A 21,536-nucleotide genomic window follows, 5' to 3' on the forward strand; every position below is an offset into this window, starting at 1 on the left:
CCGGTGTCACCCTTCAATAGGGTGACACCAAATACAGGCACTCACGTACGCACCCCCTCCTCCTATAGCGGACTGCAGTCACGGCCGCTATGTTTAAAATGAACAAAAAGATACCCCTTGCGACGCGGACAATGCCACGGACAGCGCGTTTCGTGTGCGCCACCGCCCGGGGTATTGTCACGGTAGATGCTAGAATCAAGTGGGCTAAGGGACCTTTTCCGTAAGGGGGAGGAGTTACGACGCAAGGGGGAGGAGCTAGGCCAGTGGGATAGTTCCTCTACTATCCACGCCACCAACTTTTACCTTTAGTAATTAGGTGGTGAGCGAAGCGGAGCGGAGCGAGCCACCGTGCCCGAAGCGTGGCGAGCGAAGCGAGCCCGCGAGGGTACTTTTCGGGTACCCTGTTCGCCCGTAGCTCCTCCCCCTGGTGACGTAGCTCCTCCCCTCAATACATCACAAGGTCCCTTCAGCCCCTCCGATATAGAACCAACCGTATTGTCACTGCTACTGGGGTCCGGCAGTGGCAGTGTCTCCGTCATAGCCGCCGCCGCTGCGGAGCTATGGACGGAAAACAGACTCGTGAGATGATGACATCATCATCTCGCGAGTCTCTCTCTCTGCACTGTAGCGGCTGTAGAGGGAGGCTGGGAGGAGCGGCCGGGGACTCTGCAGGAGCTGACACTGGGTGGATGCGTGTAGCTGTGTCCTCCTGTGGCGCAGCTCACAACTTGAAGCAGGGGCAGGGCTGGCCTGTATTTTCGTGTGGAGCTGAGTCTGCAGTGCTAAGTAAGTTGATATAAGCTCCTCCTGTACAGTCTGAGGGTGGGATGTACTAACCTCCCCCACCATGATATTTTGCTTTTCTCAGCGCTATTTTTGTATTATCTTTGCGGCTACTGGTCACCGCTCCGCTGCCTGGCGCTACCCGTTGCTCCCCCACGTTCCCTGTCTTCATTATCCTCTCTGCTATCCGCATCATCACCGCCGCAGCCACTTATTCCTACGCTCTCCGTAGGGTAGATGCTAGAATCAAGTGGGCTAATGGACCTTTTCCGTAAGGGGGAGGAGTTACGATGCAAGGGGGAGGAGCTAGGCCAGCGGGATAGTTCCTCTACTATCCACGCCACCAACTATTACCTTTAGTAATTAGGTGGTGAGCGAAGCGAGCCACCGTGCCCGAAGCGTGGCGAGCGAAGCGAGCCCGCGAGGGTACTTTTCGGGTACCCTGTTTGCCCGTAGCTCCTCCCCCTGGTGACGTAGCTCCTCCCCTCAATACGTCACAAGGTCCCTTCAGCCCCTCCGATATAGAACCAACCCTCTCCGTAGAGCTTGGTCTGCTCCCCCTGTCAGCTGCGCATGCGCACTTCCTGTTAGGCAGCTGACAGGGGGAGCGCAGTGGTGACTAAGCTCTACGGAGAGCGGAGGAATCAGCTGCCACGGCAGTGATGATGCTGATGGCAGAGAGAATGAAGATGGGGAGCAATGGGTAGCGCCAGGCAGTGGAGCAGTGACCAGTATCCGCAAAGATAATACAAAAAGAGCTCTGAGACAAGCCAAATAACACAGCGGGAGAGGTTAGTACACCTATGTGACTGGTAGCGTCTAGATTCTCTTCGTGCAGTGGACCTTTCCCATAACCCCCTGGGTCCATGTCACAATGTATTTGGAATAGAAAAGTGTGGCGAGCGAAGCGAGACACCGAGCCCGATGCGTGGCGAGCGAAGCGAGCCCGCGAGGGTCCATTGCTGCATAGACAAAAAAAAATACCCCAAACGATCGGAGAACGAAGAAAACAGGAGCTGTAAGGGCGGAAGTTCTCTCATGTCCACTCGTTTTGTCACGTCCAGGTCCTTTGCACGAAGGCAACATAGACACAACCGTGTAAAATGGGGGCACGTGCCTGCCATACTGTGTGAAATGGGGACACCTGCCTGCCGCAATGTGTAAAATGGGGACACGTGCCTGCCGCAATGTGTGAAATGGGGACACCTGCCTGCCGCAATGTGCAAAATGGGGACACGGGCCTGCCGCAATGTGTAAAATGGGGACACGGGCTATTGCCATTGCATTCAGTGATATACAGGAATTATGATTTACAAGTAAAACTAGTACTAGTACATTACTAAGGGTTCCGTGTGGTGTGATACAGGAGGAGGATCATGGGGGGGTGACACCATGAGTTACCACACCGGGTGACACCAACCCTAGTGACGCCTCTGCTGCTTTATCACTTCTCCAGGCTTAATACATCTGCCCAAATATTTGTTCATTAGCTATTTTCTCTAACGTCCTAAGTGGATGCTGGGACTCCGTAAGGACCATGGGGAATAGCGGCTCCGCAGGAGACAGGGCACAAAATAAAAGCTTGAGATATCAGGTGGTGTGCACTGGCTCCTCCCCCTATGACCCTCCTCCAAGCCAGTTAGATTTTTGTGCCCGGCCGAGAAGGGTGCAAACTAGGTAGCTCTCCAGAGCTGCTTAGAATAAAAGTTTAGTTAGGTTTTTTTATTTTCAGTGAGTCCTGCTGGCAACAGGCTCACTGCATCGTGGGACTAAGGGGAGAAGAAGCGAACTCACCTGAGTGCAGAGTGGATTGGGCTTCTTAGGCTACTGGACGTTAGCTCCAGAGGGACGATCACAGGTTCAGCCTGGATGGGTCACCGGAGCCGCGCCGCCGTCCCCCTTACAGAGCCAGAAGAGACGAAGGTCCGGTGAAAGCGGCGGCAGAAGACATCCGGTCTTCAAGACTAAGGTAGCGCACAGCACCGCAGCTGTGCGCCATTGCTCTCAGCACACTTCACACTCCGGTCACTGAGGGTGCAGGGCGCTGGGGGGGAGCGCCCTGAGACGCAATATAACACACATATACCTTAACTGGCAAAAGGAATACATCACATATAGCTCCAGGGCTATATGGATGTATTTTTTCCCCTGCCATTTTACACAAAAAAGCGGGAGTTAAGGACGTCGTGAAGGGGCGGGGCCTATCTCCTCAGCACACTGGCGCCATTATTCCCTCACAGCTCCGCTGGAAGGACGGCTCCCTGATTCTCCCCTGCAGTACTGCATCTGATTCAGGGTAAAAAAGAGAAGGGGGGGCATTTTGGCAGCAAATAACTAGATTAACAGCAGCTATAAGGGATTAACACTTATATAAGGTTATCCCTATATATATATAGCGCTGGGTGTGTGCTGGCAGACTCTCCCTCTGTCTCTCCAAAGGGCTAAGTGAGGTCCTGTCCTCTATCAGAGCATTCCCGGTGTGTGTGCTGCGTGTCGGTACGCGTGTGTCGACATGTATGAGGAGGAAAATGAGGTGGAGGCGGAGCAGTTGCCTGTGTTAGTGATGTCACCCCCTAGGGAGTCGACACCTGACTGGATGATTGTGTTTAAGCAATTAAGTGATAATGTCAGCAATTTACAAAAAACTGTTGACGACATGAGAAAGCCGGCGGATCCAGATACAGATACTGAATCTAGTGTCGACGGTGACGAGACAAACGTAATGTCCAGTAGGGCCACACGTTACATGATCACGGCAATGAAAGAGGCATTGAACCTCTCTGACACTACAAATACCTCAAAGGCGGGTATTATGTGGGGTGTGAAAAAACTGCCAATAGTTTTTCCTGAGTCTGAGGAAATAAATGAGGTGTGTGATAAAGCGTGGGTTTCCCCCGATAAAAAACAGCTAATTTCTAATAAGTTATTAGCACTATACCCTTTCCCGCCAGAGGTTAGGGCACGGTGGGAAACACCCCCTAGGGTAGATAAGGCGCTCACACGTTTATCTAAACAAGTAGCGTTACCGTCCCCTGATACGGCCACCCTCAAAGAACCAGCTGATAGGAGGCTGGAAAATATCCTGAAAAGTATATACACACATACTGGTGTTATACTGCGACCAGCAATCGCATCAGCCTGGATGTGCAGTGCTGGAGTCGCATGGGCGGATTCCCTGACTGAGAATATTGATACCCTGGATAGGGACAATATTCTGTTAACTATAGAACATTTAATGGATGCATTGCTATATATGCGTGATGCGCAGAGGGATATTTGTACCCTGGCATCAAGAGTAAGCGCAATGTCCATCTCTGCCAGAAGAGCATTATGGACCAGACAGTGGTCAGGGGACGCAGATTCCAAACGGCACATGGAAGTATTGCCGTATAAGGGGGAGGAGTTATTTGGGGCTGGTCTAACAGACCTGGTGGCCACGGCAACGGCTGGAAAATCCACCTTTTTACCCCAGGTTACTTCACATCAACAGAAAAAGACACAGTCTTTTCAAACTCAGTCCTTTCGTTCCCATAAGTACAAGCGAACAAAAGGTCACTCTTTTCTGCCCAAGGGCAGAGGAAGAGGAAAAAGGCAGCACCATGCAGCCGCTTCCCAGGAGCAGAAGCCCTCCCCTGCTTCTGCCAAGTCTTCAGCATGACGCTGGGGCTTTACAAGCAGACTCAGACACGGTGGGGGCCCGTCTCAAGTATTTCAACGCGCAGTGGGCTCACTCGCAAGTGGATCCCTGGATTCTACAGGTAGTATCACAGGGGTACAAACTGGAATTCGAGGCGTTTCCTCCTCATCGGTTCCTGAAGTCTGCTTTACCAAAGTCTCCCTCCGACAGGGAGGCAGTTCTGGAAGCCATTCACAAGCTGTACTCCCAGCAGGTGATAATCAAGGTACCCCTCTTACAACAGGGGAAGGGGTATTATTCCACACTATTTGTGGTACCGAAGCCGGACGGCTCGGTGAGACCAATATTAAATCTAAAATCTTTGAACACTTACATAAAAAGGTTCAAATTCAAGATGGAGTCACTCAGAGCGGTGATAGCGAACCTGGAAGAGGGGGACTATATGGTGTCGCTGGACATCAAGGATGCTTATCTCCACGTCCCAATATATCCTTCTCACCAAGGGTACCTCAGGTTTGTAGTACAAAACTGTCATTATCAGTTTCAGACGCTGCCGTTTGGATTGTCCACGGCGCCTCGGGTCTTTACCAAGGTAATGGCCGAAATGATGATTCTTCTACGAAGAAAAGGCATCTTAATTATCCCTTACTTGGACGATCTCCTGATAAGGGCAAGAACCAAGGAACAGTTAGAAGTCGGAGTGGCACTATCTCAGGTAGTGCTAAGTCAGCACGGATGGATTCTAAATATTCCAAAATCGCAGCTGATTCCAACGACACGTCTACTGTTCTTAGGAATGATTCTGGACACTGTCCAGAAGAAGGTGTTTCTCCCGGAGGAGAAGGCCAGGGAGTTATCCGAGCTAGTCAGGAACCTCCTAAAACCAGGACAGGTCTCAGTGCATCAGTGCACAAGGGTCCTGGGAAAAATGGTGGCTTCTTACGAAGCGATTCCATTCGGAAGATTCCATGCAAGAACTTTTCAGTGGGATCTACTGGGAAAATGGTCCGGATCGCATCTTCAGATGCATCAACGGATAACCCTGTCGCCAAGGACAAGGGTGTCTCTCCTGTGGTGGCTTCAGAGGGCTCATCTACTAGAGGGCCGCAGATTTGGCATTCAGGATTGGATCCTGGTAACCACGGATGCCAGCCTGAGAGGCTGGGGAGCAGTCACACAGGGAAGGAATTTCCAGGGCTTGTGGTCAAGCATGGAAACATCTCTTCATATAAACATTCTAGAACTAAGGGCCATTTACAATGCCTTAATTCAAGCAAAACCTCTGCTTCAGGGTCAGGCGGTGTTGATCCAGTCGGACAACATCACGTCAGTCGCCCACATAAACAGACAGGGCGGCACGAGAAGCAGGAGGGCAATGGCAGAAACTGCAAGGATTCTTCGCTGGGCGGAAAATCATGTGATAGCACTGTCAGCAGTGTTCATTCCGGGAGTGGACAACTGGGAAGCAGACTTCCTCAGCAGACACGACCTTCACCCGGGAGAGTGGGGACTTCACCCAGAAGTCTTCCACCAAATTGTAAACCGTTGGGAAAGACCAAAGGTGGACATGATGGCGTCACGTCTAAACAAAAAACTGGACAGATATTGCGCCAGGTCAAGGGACCCTCAGGCAATAGCAGTGGACGCTCTGGTAACGCCGTGGGTGTACCAGTCAGTGTATGTATTCCCTCCTCTGCCCCTCATACCGAAAGTATTGAGAATCATAAGAAGGAGAGGAGTAAGAACTATACTCGTGGTTCCGGATTGGCCAAGAAGGTCTTGGTACCCGGAACTTCAAGAGATGCTCACGGACGAACCGTGGCCTCTACCTCTAAGACAGGACCGGCTACTGCAGGGGCCTTGTCTGTTCCAAGACTTACCGCGGCTGCGTTTGACGGCATGGCGGTTGAACGCCGGATCCTGAAGGACAAGGGCATTCCAGAAGAAGTCATCCCTACTCTGGTAAAAGCCAGAAAGGAAGTAACCGCAAAACATTATCACCGCATTTGGCGTAAATATGTTGCGTGGTGTGAGGCCAAGAAGGCCCCTACACAGGAATTTCAACTGGGTCGTTTCTTGCATTTCCTGCAAACAGGACTGTCTATGGGCCTAAAATTAGGGTCCATTAAGGTTCAAATTTCGGCCCTGTCGATATTCTTCCAGAAAGAACTGGCTTCAGTACCTGAAGTTCAGACATTTGTGAAAGGGGTGCTGCACATACAGCCTCCTTTTGTGCCTCCAGTGGCACCTTGGGATCTCAATGTTGTGTTGAGATTTCTAAAATCACACTGGTTTGAACCATTGTCTACGGTAGATCTAAAATATCTCACGTGGAAGGTGTCGATGCTGTTGGCCTTGGCTTCAGCTAGGCGTGTGTCAGAATTGGCGGCTTTATCATGTAAAAGCCCTTACCTAAATTTTCATTCTGACAGGGCGGAATTGAGGACTCGTCCTCAATTTCTACCTAAGGTGGTTTCTGCATTTCACATGAACCAACCTATTGTGGTACCTGCGGCTACTAGGGACTTAGAGGACTCTAAGTTGCTGGACGTTGTCAGGGCCTTGAAAATGTATGTTTCCAGGACGGCTGGAGTCAGGAAAACTGACTCGCTGTTTATCCTGTATGCACCCAACAAGCTGGGTGCTCCTGCTTCAAAGCAGACGATTGCTCGTTGGATTTGTAGTACAATTCAGCTTGCACATTCCGTGGCAGGATTGCCACAGCCAAAATCAGTAAAAGCCCATTCCACAAGGAAAGTGGGCTCATCTTGGGCGGCTGCCCGAGGGGTCTCGGCTTTACAACTTTGCCGAGCAGCTACTTGGTCAGGGGCAAACACGTTTGCTAAATTCTACAAATTTGATACCCTGGCTGAGGAGGACCTGGAGTTCTCTCATTCGGTGCTGCAGAGTCATCCGCACTCTCCCGCCCGTTTGGGAGCTTTGGTATAATCCCCATGGTCCTTACGGAGTCCCAGCATCCACTTAGGACGTTAGAGAAAATAAGATTTTACTTACCGATAAATCTATTTCTCGTAGTCCGTAGTGGATGCTGGGCGCCCATCCCTAGTGCGGATTGTCTGCAATACTTGTATATAGTTATTGTTACAAAAAATTCGGGTTATTATTGTTGAGCCATCTTTTCAGAGGCTCCTTTAAATTTATCATACTGTTAACTGGGTTCAGATCACGAGTTGTACGGTGTGATTGGTGTGGCTGGTATGAGTCTTACCCGGGATTCAATATCCTTCCTTATTATGTACGCTCGTCCGGGCACAGTATCCTAACTGGCTTGGAGGAGGGTCATAGGGGGAGGAGCCAGTGCACACCACCTGATATCTCAAGCTTTTATTTTGTGCCCTGTCTCCTGCGGAGCCGCTATTCCCCATGGTCCTTACGGAGTCCCAGCATCCACTACGGACTACGAGAAATAGATTTATCGGTAAGTAAAATCTTATTTTTTAAGATTGTGTATAGTCTACTCCAAGAATGGTTTAACTGCACTTAAGTCTCTTGCTATTGCCGGTATTGGAAGGCGATTCGCCCTATCTACTACCCTTTCTCATAAACCTGCTACTCGCCAATTATATGGCCAAATGGAATTTGACACAGAATGAGGACCAGCTTGTCCTTTTGTTCTAACTCTTTTCTTCCTCTATAAAGATGGATTAGAACTTGGAACAACAACTAAAAGAATATTTATTTTCTAAACTAACTGAACTAGATGTTATCTGATTTACAATGAAAAAACATTTAATCTGTAATTATACTTTAGGGCTTAAAATCCCATTGCATGCTAAAGATGACGGGAAAAGCAGAATAGGCCACTAAGGATTGCTGGCCTAGATTTTAGCTGTGGGATTTCATACAATGTTACAGAGGTAGGTTGCTTGCCATCAACGGGACGCTGTGCTTTTAAGTGTAAGTCATTGTTTTCATATCCACTGCTGGCAGCAGAATCAAAGCAACTACTACACACATATTGTTTTGTGAATGCCAAAGAAATGCAATAACACTGGAAGGATATAGGCAAATCCCAGTGGCCTCCTCTGCTGCCAATTGTTACACATGATAGAAGTTTTACAATGACAGAAGATCTCCGACAACTGCTGAATTGTCTCGGTGCCAAGGGAGGGAACGAGCAAGTTGGAAGATGAATGCAGGAGGTGGACACAATTCACCTGGAACACACATTTCCTACCCTACCTCTGCTGCAGATAACCAAGAGAGAGGAAGAATGATAGCGTTTGGCCACTTGCAAGGGAACTCTAGAACATTTCATGATATTTAGTGTAGTAAACATTTGCATGTATTGGTGCAGTTTGGAAGCACACACACAATAAATTATGAAAGGACGATTTCAATCATTGCATTCGCCAAAGGTCTTTTATTTCATTGGTGTATCTGTTATAAAGCAGTAGGGGTCCTGTTCATCAATATTTGTGAATGCCAAAGGGAAATTAAGGATTTAACCCTTTGCAATTTGTGGCAGCAGCCAGACTGAAATCTAGTAAAGCAATCCATTATTCCTCCTGTTCTGGTACAGCTACTTTTAGTGTGAACCCTATCACCGCTGGTCTTGAATCCTAACTCTACTGCTTTCGTTGCTAATAAAGGGTAATCATTCCAAGTTGATCGCTCGCTGCTGTTTTTCGCAGCGCAGCGATCAGGTCTCTACTGCGCATTAGAGATGAGCGGGTTCGGTTTCTCTGAATCCGAACCCGCCAGAACTTCATGTTTTTTTTCACGGGTCCGAGCGACTCGGATCTTCCCGCCTTGCTCGGTTAACCCGAGCGCGCCCGAACGTCATCATGACGCTGTCGGATTCTCGCGAGGCTCGGATTCTATCGCGAGACTCGGATTCTATATAAGGAGCCGCGCGTCGCCGCCATTTTCACACGTGCATTGAGATTGATAGGGAGAGGACGTGGCTGGCGTCCTCTCCATTTAGATTATAAGAGACTGAGAGAGATTTACTGGAGCTGACTAGGAGGAGTACTGTTACTGTAGAAGTGTAGAGACTGAGTGGAGAGAGTTTACTAGTGAGGACAGTGCAGTTTACTTTATAATCCGTTCTCTGCCTGAAAAAAGCGATACACAGCACACAGTGACTCAGTCACATACCATATCTGTGTGCACTGCTCAGGCTCAGGCCAGTGTGCTGCATCATCTATTATCTATATATAATATTATATATATCTGTCTGACTGCTCAGCTCACACAGCTTATAATTGTGGGGGAGACTGGGGAGCACTACTGCAGTGCCAGTTATAGGTTATAGCAGGAGCCAGGAGTACATAATATATTATATAGTGAGTGACCACCAGACACACAGTGCAGTTTATTTAATATATCCGTTCTCTGCCTGAAAAAAGCGATACACACAGTGACTCAGTCAGTCACATACCATATCTGTGTGCACTGCTCAGGCTCAGGCCAGTGTGCTGCATCATCTATATATATTATATATCTGTCTGACTGCTCAGCTCACACAGCTTATAATTGTGGGGGAGACTGGGGAGCACTACTGCAGTGCCAGTTATAGGTTATAGCAGGAGCCAGGAGTACATAATATTATATTAAAATTAAACAGTGCACACTTTTGCTGCAGGAGTGCCACTGCCAGTGTGACTAGTGACCAGTGACCTGACCACCAGTATATATAATATTAGTAGTATACTATCTCTTTATCAACCAGTCTATATTAGCAGCAGACACAGTACAGTGCGGTAGTTCACGGCTGTGGCTACCTCTGTGTCGGCACTCGGCAGCCCGTCCATAATTGTATATACCACCTAACCGTGGTTTTTTTTTCTTTCTTTATACATACATACTAGTTACGAGTATACTATCTCTTTATCAACCAGTCTATATATTAGCAGCAGACACAGTACAGTGCGGTAGTTCACGGCTGTGGCTACCTCTGTGTCGGCACTCGGCAGCCCGTCCATAATTGTATATACCACCTAACCGTGGTTTTTTTTTCTTTCTTTATAGTCATACTAGTTACGAGTATACTATCTCTTTATCAACCAGTCTATATTAGCAGCAGACACAGTACAGTGCGGTAGTTCACGGCTGTGGCTACCTCTGTGTTGGCACTCGGCAGCCCGTCCATAATTGTATATACCACCTAACCGTGGTTTTTTTTTTCTTTCTTTATACATACATACTAGTTACGAGTATACTATCTCTTTATCAACCAGTCTATATTAGCAGCAGACACAGTACAGTGCGGTAGTTCACGGCTGTGGCTACCTCTGTGTCGGCACTCGGCAGCCCGTCCATAATTGTATATACCACCTAACCGTGGTTTTTTTTTCTTTCTTTATACATACATACTAGTTACGAGTATACTATCTCTTTATCAACCAGTCTATATATTAGCAGCAGACACAGTACAGTGCGGTAGTTCACGGCTGTGGCTACCTCTGTGTCGGCACTCGGCAGCCCGTCCATAATTGTATATACCACCTAACCGTGGTTTTTTTTTCTTTCTTTATACATACATACTAGTTACGAGTATACTATCTCTTTATCAACCAGTCTATATTAGCAGCAGACACAGTACAGTGCGGTAGTTCACGGCTGTGGCTACCTCTGTGTCGGCACTCGGCAGCCCGTCCATAATTGTATATACCACCTAACCGTGGTTTTTTTTTCTTTCTTTATACATACATACTAGTTACGAGTATACTATCTCTTTATCAACCAGTCTATATTAGCAGCAGACACAGTACAGTGCGGTAGTTCACGGCTGTGGCTACCTCTGTGTCGGCACTCGGCAGCCCGTCCATAATTGTATATACCACCTAACCGTGGTTTTTTTTTCTTTCTTTATACATACATACTAGTTACGAGTAGAGATGAGCGGGTTCGGTTTCTCTGAATCCGAACCCGCCAGAACTTCATGTTTTTTTTCACGGGTCCGAGCGACTCGGATCTTCCCGCCTTGCTCGGTTAACCCGAGCGCGCCCGAACGTCATCATGACGCTGTCGGATTCTCGCGAGGCTCGGATTCTATCGCGAGACTCGGATTCTATATAAGGAGCCGCGCGTCGCCGCCATTTTCACACGTGCATTGAGATTGATAGGGAGAGGACGTGGCTGGCGTCCTCTCCGTTTAGAATAGATTAGAGAGACACTTGATTTACTAATTTTGGGGAGCATTAGGAGTACTCAGTACAGTGCAGAGTTTTGCTGATAGTGACCACCAGTTTTATTTATAATCCGTTCTCTGCCTGAAAAAAGCGATACACAGCACACAGTGACTCAGTCACATACCATATCTGTGTGCACTGCTCAGGCTCAGGCCAGTGTGCTGCATCATCTATTATCTATATATAATATTATATATATCTGTCTGACTGCTCAGCTCACACAGCTTATAATTGTGGGGGAGACTGGGGAGCACTACTGCAGTGCCAGTTATAGGTTATAGCAGGAGCCAGGAGTACATAATATATTATATAGTGAGTGACCACCAGACACACAGTGCAGTTTATTTAATATATCCGTTCTCTGCCTGAAAAAAGCGATACAGTCACACAGTGACTCAGTCAGTCACATACCATATCTGTGTGCACTGCTCAGGCTCAGGCCAGTGTGCTGCATCATCTATATATATTATATATCTGTCTGACTGCTCAGCTCACACAGCTTATAATTGTGGGGGAGACTGGGGAGCACTACTGCAGTGCCAGTTATAGGTTATAGCAGGAGCCAGGAGTACATAATATTATATTAAAATTAAACAGTGCACACTTTTGCTGCAGGAGTGCCACTGCCAGTGTGACTAGTGACCAGTGACCTGACCACCAGTATATATAATATTAGTAGTATACTATCTCTTTATCAACCAGTCTATATTAGCAGCAGACACAGTGCAGTGCGGTAGTTCACGGCTGTGGCTACCTCTGTGTCGGCACTCGGCAGCCCGTCCATAATTGCATATACCACCTAACCGTGGTTTTTTTTTCTTTCTTTATACATACATACTAGTTACGAGTATACTATCTCTTTATCAACCAGTCTATATATTAGCAGCAGACACAGTACAGTGCGGTAGTTCACGGCTGTGGCTACCTCTGTGTCGGCACTCGGCAGCCCGTCCATAATTGTATATACCACCTAACCGTGGTTTTTTTTTCTTTCTTTATACATACATACTAGTTACGAGTATACTATCTCTTTATCAACCAGTCTATATTAGCAGCAGACACAGTACAGTGCGGTAGTTCACGGCTGTGGCTACCTCTGTGTCGGCACTCGGCAGCCCGTCCATAATTGTATATACCACCTAACCGTGGTTTTTTTTTCTTTCTTTATACATACATACTAGTTACGAGTATACTATCTCTTTATCAACCAGTCTATATATTAGCAGCAGACACAGTACAGTGCGGTAGTTCACGGCTGTGGCTACCTCTGTGTCGGCACTCGGCAGCCCGTCCATAATTGTATATACCACCTAACCGTGGTTTTTTTTTCTTTCTTTATACATACATACTAGTTACGAGTATACTATCTCTTTATCAACCAGTCTATATTAGCAGCAGACACAGTACAGTGCGGTAGTTCACGGCTGTGGCTACCTCTGTGTCGGCACTCGGCAGCCCGTCCATAATTGTATATACCACCTAACCGTGGTTTTTTTTTCTTTCTTTATACATACATACTAGTTACGAGTATACTATCTCTTTATCAACCAGTCTATATATTAGCAGCAGACACAGTACAGTGCGGTAGTTCACGGCTGTGGCTACCTCTGTGTCGGCACTCGGCAGCCCGTCCATAATTGTATATACCACCTAACCGTGGTTTTTTTTTCTTTCTTTATACATACATACTAGTTACGAGTATACTATCTCTTTATCAACCAGTCTATATATTAGCAGCAGACACAGTACAGTGCGGTAGTTCACGGCTGTGGCTACCTCTGTGTCGGCACTCGGCAGCCCGTCCATAATTGTATACTAGTATCCAATCCATCCATCTCCATTGTTTACCTGAGGTGCCTTTTAGTTGTGCCTATTAAAATATGGAGAACAAAAATGTTGAGGTTCCAAAATTAGGGAAAGATCAAGATCCACTTCCACCTCGTGCTGAAGCTGCTGCCACTAGTCATGGCCGAGACGATGAAATGCCAGCAACGTCGTCTGCCAAGGCCGATGCCCAATGTCATAGTACAGAGCATGTCAAATCCAAAACACCAAATATCAGTAAAAAAAGGACTCCAAAACCTAAAATAAAATTGTCGGAGGAGAAGCGTAAACTTGCCAATATGCCATTTACCACACGGAGTGGCAAGGAACGGCTGAGGCCCTGGCCTATGTTCATGGCTAGTGGTTCAGCTTCACATGAGGATGGAAGCACTCAGCCTCTCGCTAGAAAAATGAAAAGACTCAAGCTGGCAAAAGCAGCACAGCAAAGAACTGTGCATTCTTCGAAATCCCAAATCCACAAGGAGAGTCCAATTGTGTCGGTTGCGATGCCTGACCTTCCCAACACTGGACGTGAAGAGCATGCGCCTTCCACCATTTGCACGCCCCCTGCAAGTGCTGGAAGGAGCACCCGCAGTCCAGTTCCTGATAGTCAGATTGAAGATGTCAGTGTTGAAGTACACCAGGATGAGGAGGATATGGGTGTTGCTGGCGCTGGGGAGGAAATTGACCAGGAGGATTCTGATGGTGAGGTGGTTTGTTTAAGTCAGGCACCCGGGGAGACACCTGTTGTCCGTGGGAGGAATATGGCCGTTGACATGCCAGGTGAAAATACCAAAAAAATCAGCTCTTCGGTGTGGAGGTATTTCACCAGAAATGCGGACAACAGGTGTCAAGCCGTGTGTTCCCTTTGTCAAGCTGTAATAAGTAGGGGTAAGGACGTTAACCACCTCGGAACATCCTCCCTTATACGTCACCTGCAGCGCATTCATAATAAGTCAGTGACAAGTTCAAAAACTTTGGGTGACAGCGGAAGCAGTCCACTGACCAGTAAATCCCTTCCTCTTGTAACCAAGCTCACGCAAACCACCCCACCAACTCCCTCAGTGTCAATTTCCTCCTTCCCCAGGAATGCCAATAGTCCTGCAGGCCATGTCACTGGCAATTCTGACGAGTCCTCTCCTGCCTGGGATTCCTCCGATGCATCCTTGCGTGTAACGCCTACTGCTGCTGGCGCTGCTGTTGTTGCCGCTGGGAGTCGATGGTCATCCCAGAGGGGAAGTCGTAAGCCCACTTGTACTACTTCCAGTAAGCAATTGACTGTTCAACAGTCCTTTGCGAGGAAGATGAAATATCACAGCAGTCATCCTACTGCAAAGCGGATAACTGAGTCCTTGACAACTATGTTGGTGTTAGACGTGCGTCCGGTATCCGCCGTTAGTTCACAGGGAACTAGACAATTTATTGAGGCAGTGTGCCCCCGTTACCAAATACCATCTAGGTTCCACTTCTCTAGGCAGGCGATACCGAGAATGTACACGGACGTCAGAAAAAGACTCACCAGTGTCCTAAAAAATGCAGTTGTACCCAATGTCCACTTAACCACGGACATGTGGACAAGTGGAGCAGGGCAGGGTCAGGACTATATGACTGTGACAGCCCACTGGGTAGATGTATGGACTCCCGCCGCAAGAACAGCAGCGGCGGCACCAGTAGCAGCATCTCGCAAACGCCAACTCTTTCCTAGGCAGGCTACGCTTTGTATCACCGCTTTCCAGAATACGCACACAGCTGAAAACCTCTTACGGCAACTGAGGAAGATCATCGCGGAATGGCTTACCCCAATTGGACTCTCCTGTGGATTTGTGGCATCGGACAACGCCAGCAATATTGTGTGTGCATTAAATATGGGCAAATTCCAGCACGTCCCATGTTTTGCACATACCTTGAATTTGGTGGTGCAGAATTTTTTAAAAAACGACAGGGGCGTGCAAGAGATGCTGTCGGTGGCCAGAAAAATTGCGGGACACTTTCGGCGTACAGGCACCACGTACAGAAGACTGGAGCACCACCAAAAACTACTGAACCTGCCCTGCCATCATCTGAAGCAAGAAGTGGTAACGAGGTGGAATTCAACCCTCTATATGCTTCAGAGGTTGGAGGAGCAGCAAAAGGCCATTCAAGCCTATACAATTGAGCACGATATAGTAGGTGGAATGCACCTGTCTCAAGTGCAGTGGAGAATGATTTCAACGTTGTGCAAGGTTCTGATGCCCTTTGAACTTGCCACACGTGAAGTCTGTTCAGACACTGCCAGCCTGAGTCAGGTCATTCCCCTCATCAGGCTTTTGCAGAAGAAGCTGGAGGCATTGAAGAAGGAGCTAAAAGGGAGCGATTCCGCTAGGCATGTGGGACTTGTGGATGCAGCCCTTAATTCGCTTAACAAGGATTCACGGGTGGTCAATCTGTTGAAATCAGAGCACTACATTTTGGCCACCGTGCTCGATCCTAGATTTAAAGCCTACCTTGGATCTCTCTTTCCGGCAGACACAGGTCTGCTGGGGTTGAAAGACCTGCTGGTGACAAAATTGTCAAGTCAAGCGGAACGCGACCTGTCAACATCTCCTCCTTCACATTCTCCCGCAACTGGGGGTGCGAGGAAAAGGCTCAGAATTCCGAGCCCACCCGCTGGCGGTGATGCAGGGCAGTCTGGAGCGACTGCTGATGCTGACATCTGGTCCGGACTGAAGGACCTGACAACGATTACGGACATGTCGTCTACTGTCACTGCATATGATTCTCTCAACATTGATAGAATGGTGGAGGATTATATGAGTGACCGCATCCAAGTAGGCACGTCACACAGTCCGTACTTATACTGGCAGGAAAAAGAGGCAATTTGGAGGCCCTTGCACAAACTGGCTTTATTCTACCTAACTTGCCCTCCCACAAGTGTGTACTCCGAAAGAGTGTTTAGTGCCGCCGCTCACCTTGTCAGCAATCGGCGTACGAGGTTACATCCAGAAAATGTGGAGAAGATGATGTTCATTAAAATGAATTATAATCAATTCCTCCGCGGAGACATTGACCAGCAGCAATTGCCTCCACAAAGTACACAGGGAGCTGAGATGGTGGATTCCAGTGGGGACGAATTGATAATCTGTGAGGAGGGGGATGTACACGGTGATATATCGGAGGGTGAAGATGAGGTGGACATCTTGCCTCTGTAGAGCCAGTTTGTGCAAGGAGAGATTAATTGCTTCTTTTTTGGGGGGGGTCCAAACCAACCCGTCATATCAGTCACAGTCGTGTGGCAGACCCTGTCACTGAAATGATGGGTTGGTTAAAGTGTGCATGTCCTGTTTTGTTTATACAACATAAGGGTGGGTGGGAGGGCCCAAGGACAATTCCATCTTGCACCTCTTTTTTCTTTTCTTTTTCTTTGCATCATGTGCTGATTGGGGAGGGTTTTTTGGAAGGGACATCCTGCGTGACACTGCAGTGCCACTCCTAGATGGGCCCGGTGTTTGTGTCGGCCACTAGGGTCGCTAATCTTACTCACACAGTCAGCTACCTCATTGCGCCTCTTTTTTTCTTTGCGTCATGTGCTGTTTGGGGAGGGTTTTTTGGAAGGGACATCCTGCGTGACACTGCAGTGCCACTCCTAGATGGGCCCGGTGTTTGTGTCGGCCACTAGGGTCGCTAATCTTACTCAGACAGCTACCTCATTGCGCCTCTTTTTTTCTTTGCGTCATGTGCTGTTTGGGGAGGGTTTTTTGGAAGGGACATCCTGCGTGACACTGCAGTGCCACTCCTAGATGGGCCCGGTGTTTGTGTCGGCCACTAGGGTCGCTTATCTTACTCACACAGCGACCTCGGTGCAAATTTTAGGACTAAAAATAATATTGTGAGGTGTGAGGTATTCAGAATAGACTGAAAATGAGTGTAAATTATGGTTTTTGAGGTTAATAATACTTTGGGATCAAAATGACCCCCAAATTCTATGATTTAAGCTGTTTTTTAGTGTTTTTTGAAAAAAACACCCGAATCCAAAACACACCCGAATCCGACAAAAAAAATTCGGTGAGGTTTTGCCAAAACGCGTTCGAACCCAAAACACGGCCGCGGAACCGAACCCAAAACCAAAACACAAAACCCGAAAAATTTCAGGCGCTCATCTCTAGTTACGAGTATACTATCTCTTTATCAACCAGTCTATATATTAGCAGCAGACACAGTACAGTGCGGTAGTTCACGGCTGTGGCTACCTCTGTGTCGGCACTCGGCAGCCCGTCCATAATTGTATATACCACCTAACCGTGGTTTTTTTTTCTTTCTTTATAGTCATACTAGTTACGAGTATACTATCTCTTTATCAACCAGTCTATATTAGCAGCAGACACAGTACAGTGCGGTAGTTCACGGCTGTGGCTACCTCTGTGTCGGCACTCGGCAGCCCGTCCATAATTGTATATACCACCTAACCGTGTTTTTTTTTTCTTTCTTTATACATACATACTAGTTACGAGTATACTATCTCTTTATCAACCAGTCTATATTAGCAGCAGACACAGTACAGTGCGGTAGTTCACGGCTGTGGCTACCTCTGTGTCGGCACTCGGCAGCCCGTCCATAATTGTATATACCACCTAACCGTGGTTTTTCTTTCTTTCTTTATACATACATACTAGTTACGAGTATACTATCTCTTTATCAACCAGTCTATATATTAGCAGCAGACACAGTACAGTGCGGTAGTTCACGGCTGTGGCTACCTCTGTGTCGGCACTCGGCAGCCCGTCCATAATTGTATATACCACCTAACCGTGGTTTTTTTTTCTTTCTTTATACATACATACTAGTTACGAGTATACTATCTCTTTATCAACCAGTCTATATATTAGCAGCAGACACAGTACAGTGCGGTAGTTCACGGCTGTGGCTACCTCTGTGTCGGCACTCGGCAGCCCGTCCATAATTGTATATACCACCTAACCGTGGTTTTTTTTTCTTTCTTTATAGTCATACTAGTTACGAGTATACTATCTCTTTATCAACCAGTCTATATTAGCAGCAGACACAGTACAGTGCGGTAGTTCACGGCTGTGGCTACCTCTGTGTCGGCACTCGGCAGCCCGTCCATAATTGTATATACCACCTAACCGTGTTTTTTTTTTCTTTCTTTATACATACATACTAGTTACGAGTATACTATCTCTTTATCAACCAGTCTATATTAGCAGCAGACACAGTACAGTGCGGTAGTTCACGGCTGTGGCTACCTCTGTGTCGGCACTCGGCAGCCCGTCCATAATTGTATATACCACCTAACCGTGGTTTTTTTTTCTTTCTTTATACATACATACTAGTTACGAGTATACTATCTCTTTATCAACCAGTCTATATATTAGCAGCAGACACAGTACAGTGCGGTAGTTCACGGCTGTGGCTACCTCTGTGTCGGCACTCGGCAGCCCGTCCATAATTGTATATACCACCTAACCGTGGTTTTTTTTTCTTTCTTTATAGTCATACTAGTTACGAGTATACTATCTCTTTATCAACCAGTCTATATTAGCAGCAGACACAGTACAGTGCGGTAGTTCACGGCTGTGGCTACCTCTGTGTCGGCACTCGGCAGCCCGTCCATAATTGTATATACCACCTAACCGTGTTTTTTTTTTCTTTCTTTATACATACATACTAGTTACGAGTATACTATCTCTTTATCAACCAGTCTATATTAGCAGCAGACACAGTACAGTGCGGTAGTTCACGGCTGTGGCTACCTCTGTGTCGGCACTCGGCAGCCCGTCCATAATTGTATATACCACCTAACCGTGGTTTTTCTTTCTTTCTTTATACATACATACTAGTTACGAGTATACTATCTCTTTATCAACCAGTCTATATATTAGCAGCAGACACAGTACAGTGCGGTAGTTCACGGCTGTGGCTACCTCTGTGTCGGCACTCGGCAGCCCGTCCATAATTGTATATACCACCTAACCGTGGTTTTTTTTTCTTTCTTTATACATACATACTAGTTACGAGTATACTATCTCTTTATCAACCAGTCTATATATTAGCAGCAGACACAGTACAGTGCGGTAGTTCACGGCTGTGGCTACCTCTGTGTCGGCACTCGGCAGCCCGTCCATAATTGTATATACCACCTAACCGTGGTTTTTTTTTCTTTCTTTATAGTCATACTAGTTACGAGTATACTATCTCTTTATCAACCAGTCTATATTAGCAGCAGACACAGTACAGTGCGGTAGTTCACGGCTGTGGCTACCTCTGTGTCGGCACTCGGCAGCCCGTCCATAATTGTATATACCACCTAACCGTGTTTTTTTTTTCTTTCTTTATACATACTTACTAGTTACGAGTATACTATCTCTTTATCAACCAGTCTATATTAGCAGCAGACACAGTACAGTGCGGTAGTTCACGGCTGTGGCTACCTCTGTGTCGGCACTCGGCAGCCCGTCCATAATTGTATATACCACCTAACCGTGGTTTTTTTTTTCTTTCTTTATACATACATACTAGTTACGAGTATACTATCTCTTTATCAACCAGTCTATATATTAGCAGCAGACACAGTACAGTGCGGTAGTTCACGGCTGTGGCTACCTCTGTGTCGGCACTCGGCAGCCCGTCCATAATTGTATATACCACCTAACCGTGTTTTTTTTTTCTTTCTTTATACATACATACTAGTTACGAGTATACTATCTCTTTATCAACCAGTCTATATTAGCAGCAGACACAGTACAGTGCGGTAGTTCACGGCTGTGGCTACCTCTGTGTCGGCACTCGGCAGCCCGTCCATAATTGTATATACCACCTAACCGTGGTTTTTTTTTCTTTCTTTATACATACATACTAGTTACGAGTATACTATCTCTTTATCAACCAGTCTATATATTAGCAGCAGACACAGTACAGTGCGGTAGTTCACGGCTGTGGCTACCTCTGTGTCGGCACTCGGCAGCCCGTCCATAATTGTATATACCACCTAACCGTGGTTTTTTTTTCTTTCTTTATACATACATACTAGTTACGAGTATACTATCTCTTTATCAACCAGTCTATATTAGCAGCAGACACAGTACAGTGCGGTAGTTCACGGCTGTGGCTACCTCTGTGTCGGCACTCGGCAGCCCGTCCATAATTGTATATACCACCTAACCGTGGTTTTTTTTTCTTTCTTTATACATACATACTAGTTACGAGTATACTATCTCTTTATCAACCAGTCTATATATTAGCAGCAGACACAGTACAGTGCGGTAGTTCACGGCTGTGGCTACCTCTGTGTCGGCACTCGGCAGCCCGTCCATAATTGTATATACCACCTAACCGTGGTTTTTTTTTCTTTCTTTATACATACATACTAGTTACGAGTATACTATCTCTTTATCAACCAGTCTATATATTAGCAGCAGACACAGTACAGTGCGGTAGTTCACGGCTGTGGCTACCTCTGTGTCGGCACTCGGCAGCCCGTCCATAATTGTATACTAGTATCCAATCCATCCATCTCCATTGTTTACCTGAGGTGCCTTTTAGTTGTGCCTATTAAAATATGGAGAACAAAAATGTTGAGGTTCCAAAATTAGGGAAAGATCAAGATCCACTTCCACCTCGTGCTGAAGCTGCTGCCACTAGTCATGGCCGAGACGATGAAATGCCAGCAACGTCGTCTGCCAAGGCCGATGCCCAATGTCATAGTACAGAGCATGTCAAATCCAAAACACCAAATATCAGTAAAAAAAGGACTCCAAAACCTAAAATAAAATTGTCGGAGGAGAAGCGTAAACTTGCCAATATGCCATTTACCACACGGAGTGGCAAGGAACGGCTGAGGCCCTGGCCTATGTTCATGGCTAGTGGTTCAGCTTCACATGAGGATGGAAGCACTCAGCCTCTCGCTAGAAAAATGAAAAGACTCAAGCTGGCAAAAGCAGCACAGCAAAGAACTGTGCATTCTTCGAAATCCCAAATCCACAAGGAGAGTCCAATTGTGTCGGTTGCGATGCCTGACCTTCCCAACACTGGACGTGAAGAGCATGCGCCTTCCACCATTTGCACGCCCCCTGCAAGTGCTGGAAGGAGCACCCGCAGTCCAGTTCCTGATAGTCAGATTGAAGATGTCAGTGTTGAAGTAC

The 21,536-nt window shown here is 47.1% G+C and overlaps 1 long non-coding RNA gene across 1 annotated transcript; it reads left to right on the forward strand.

Moving 5' to 3' along the window:
• Positions 1–465: 465 nt before the first annotated feature.
• On the forward strand, positions 466–8,785 carry LOC134943406 (uncharacterized). The gene is made up of 2 exons (XR_010181518.1): positions 466–786; positions 8,193–8,785. It is a non-coding gene; the product is annotated as an uncharacterized LOC134943406 (long non-coding RNA).
• Positions 8,786–21,536: the final 12,751 nt, after the last annotated feature.

This window comes from Pseudophryne corroboree, chromosome 7, assembly GCF_028390025.1.
Source record: "Pseudophryne corroboree isolate aPseCor3 chromosome 7, aPseCor3.hap2, whole genome shotgun sequence".
Classification (NCBI taxonomy): Eukaryota; Metazoa; Chordata; class Amphibia; order Anura; family Myobatrachidae; genus Pseudophryne; species Pseudophryne corroboree.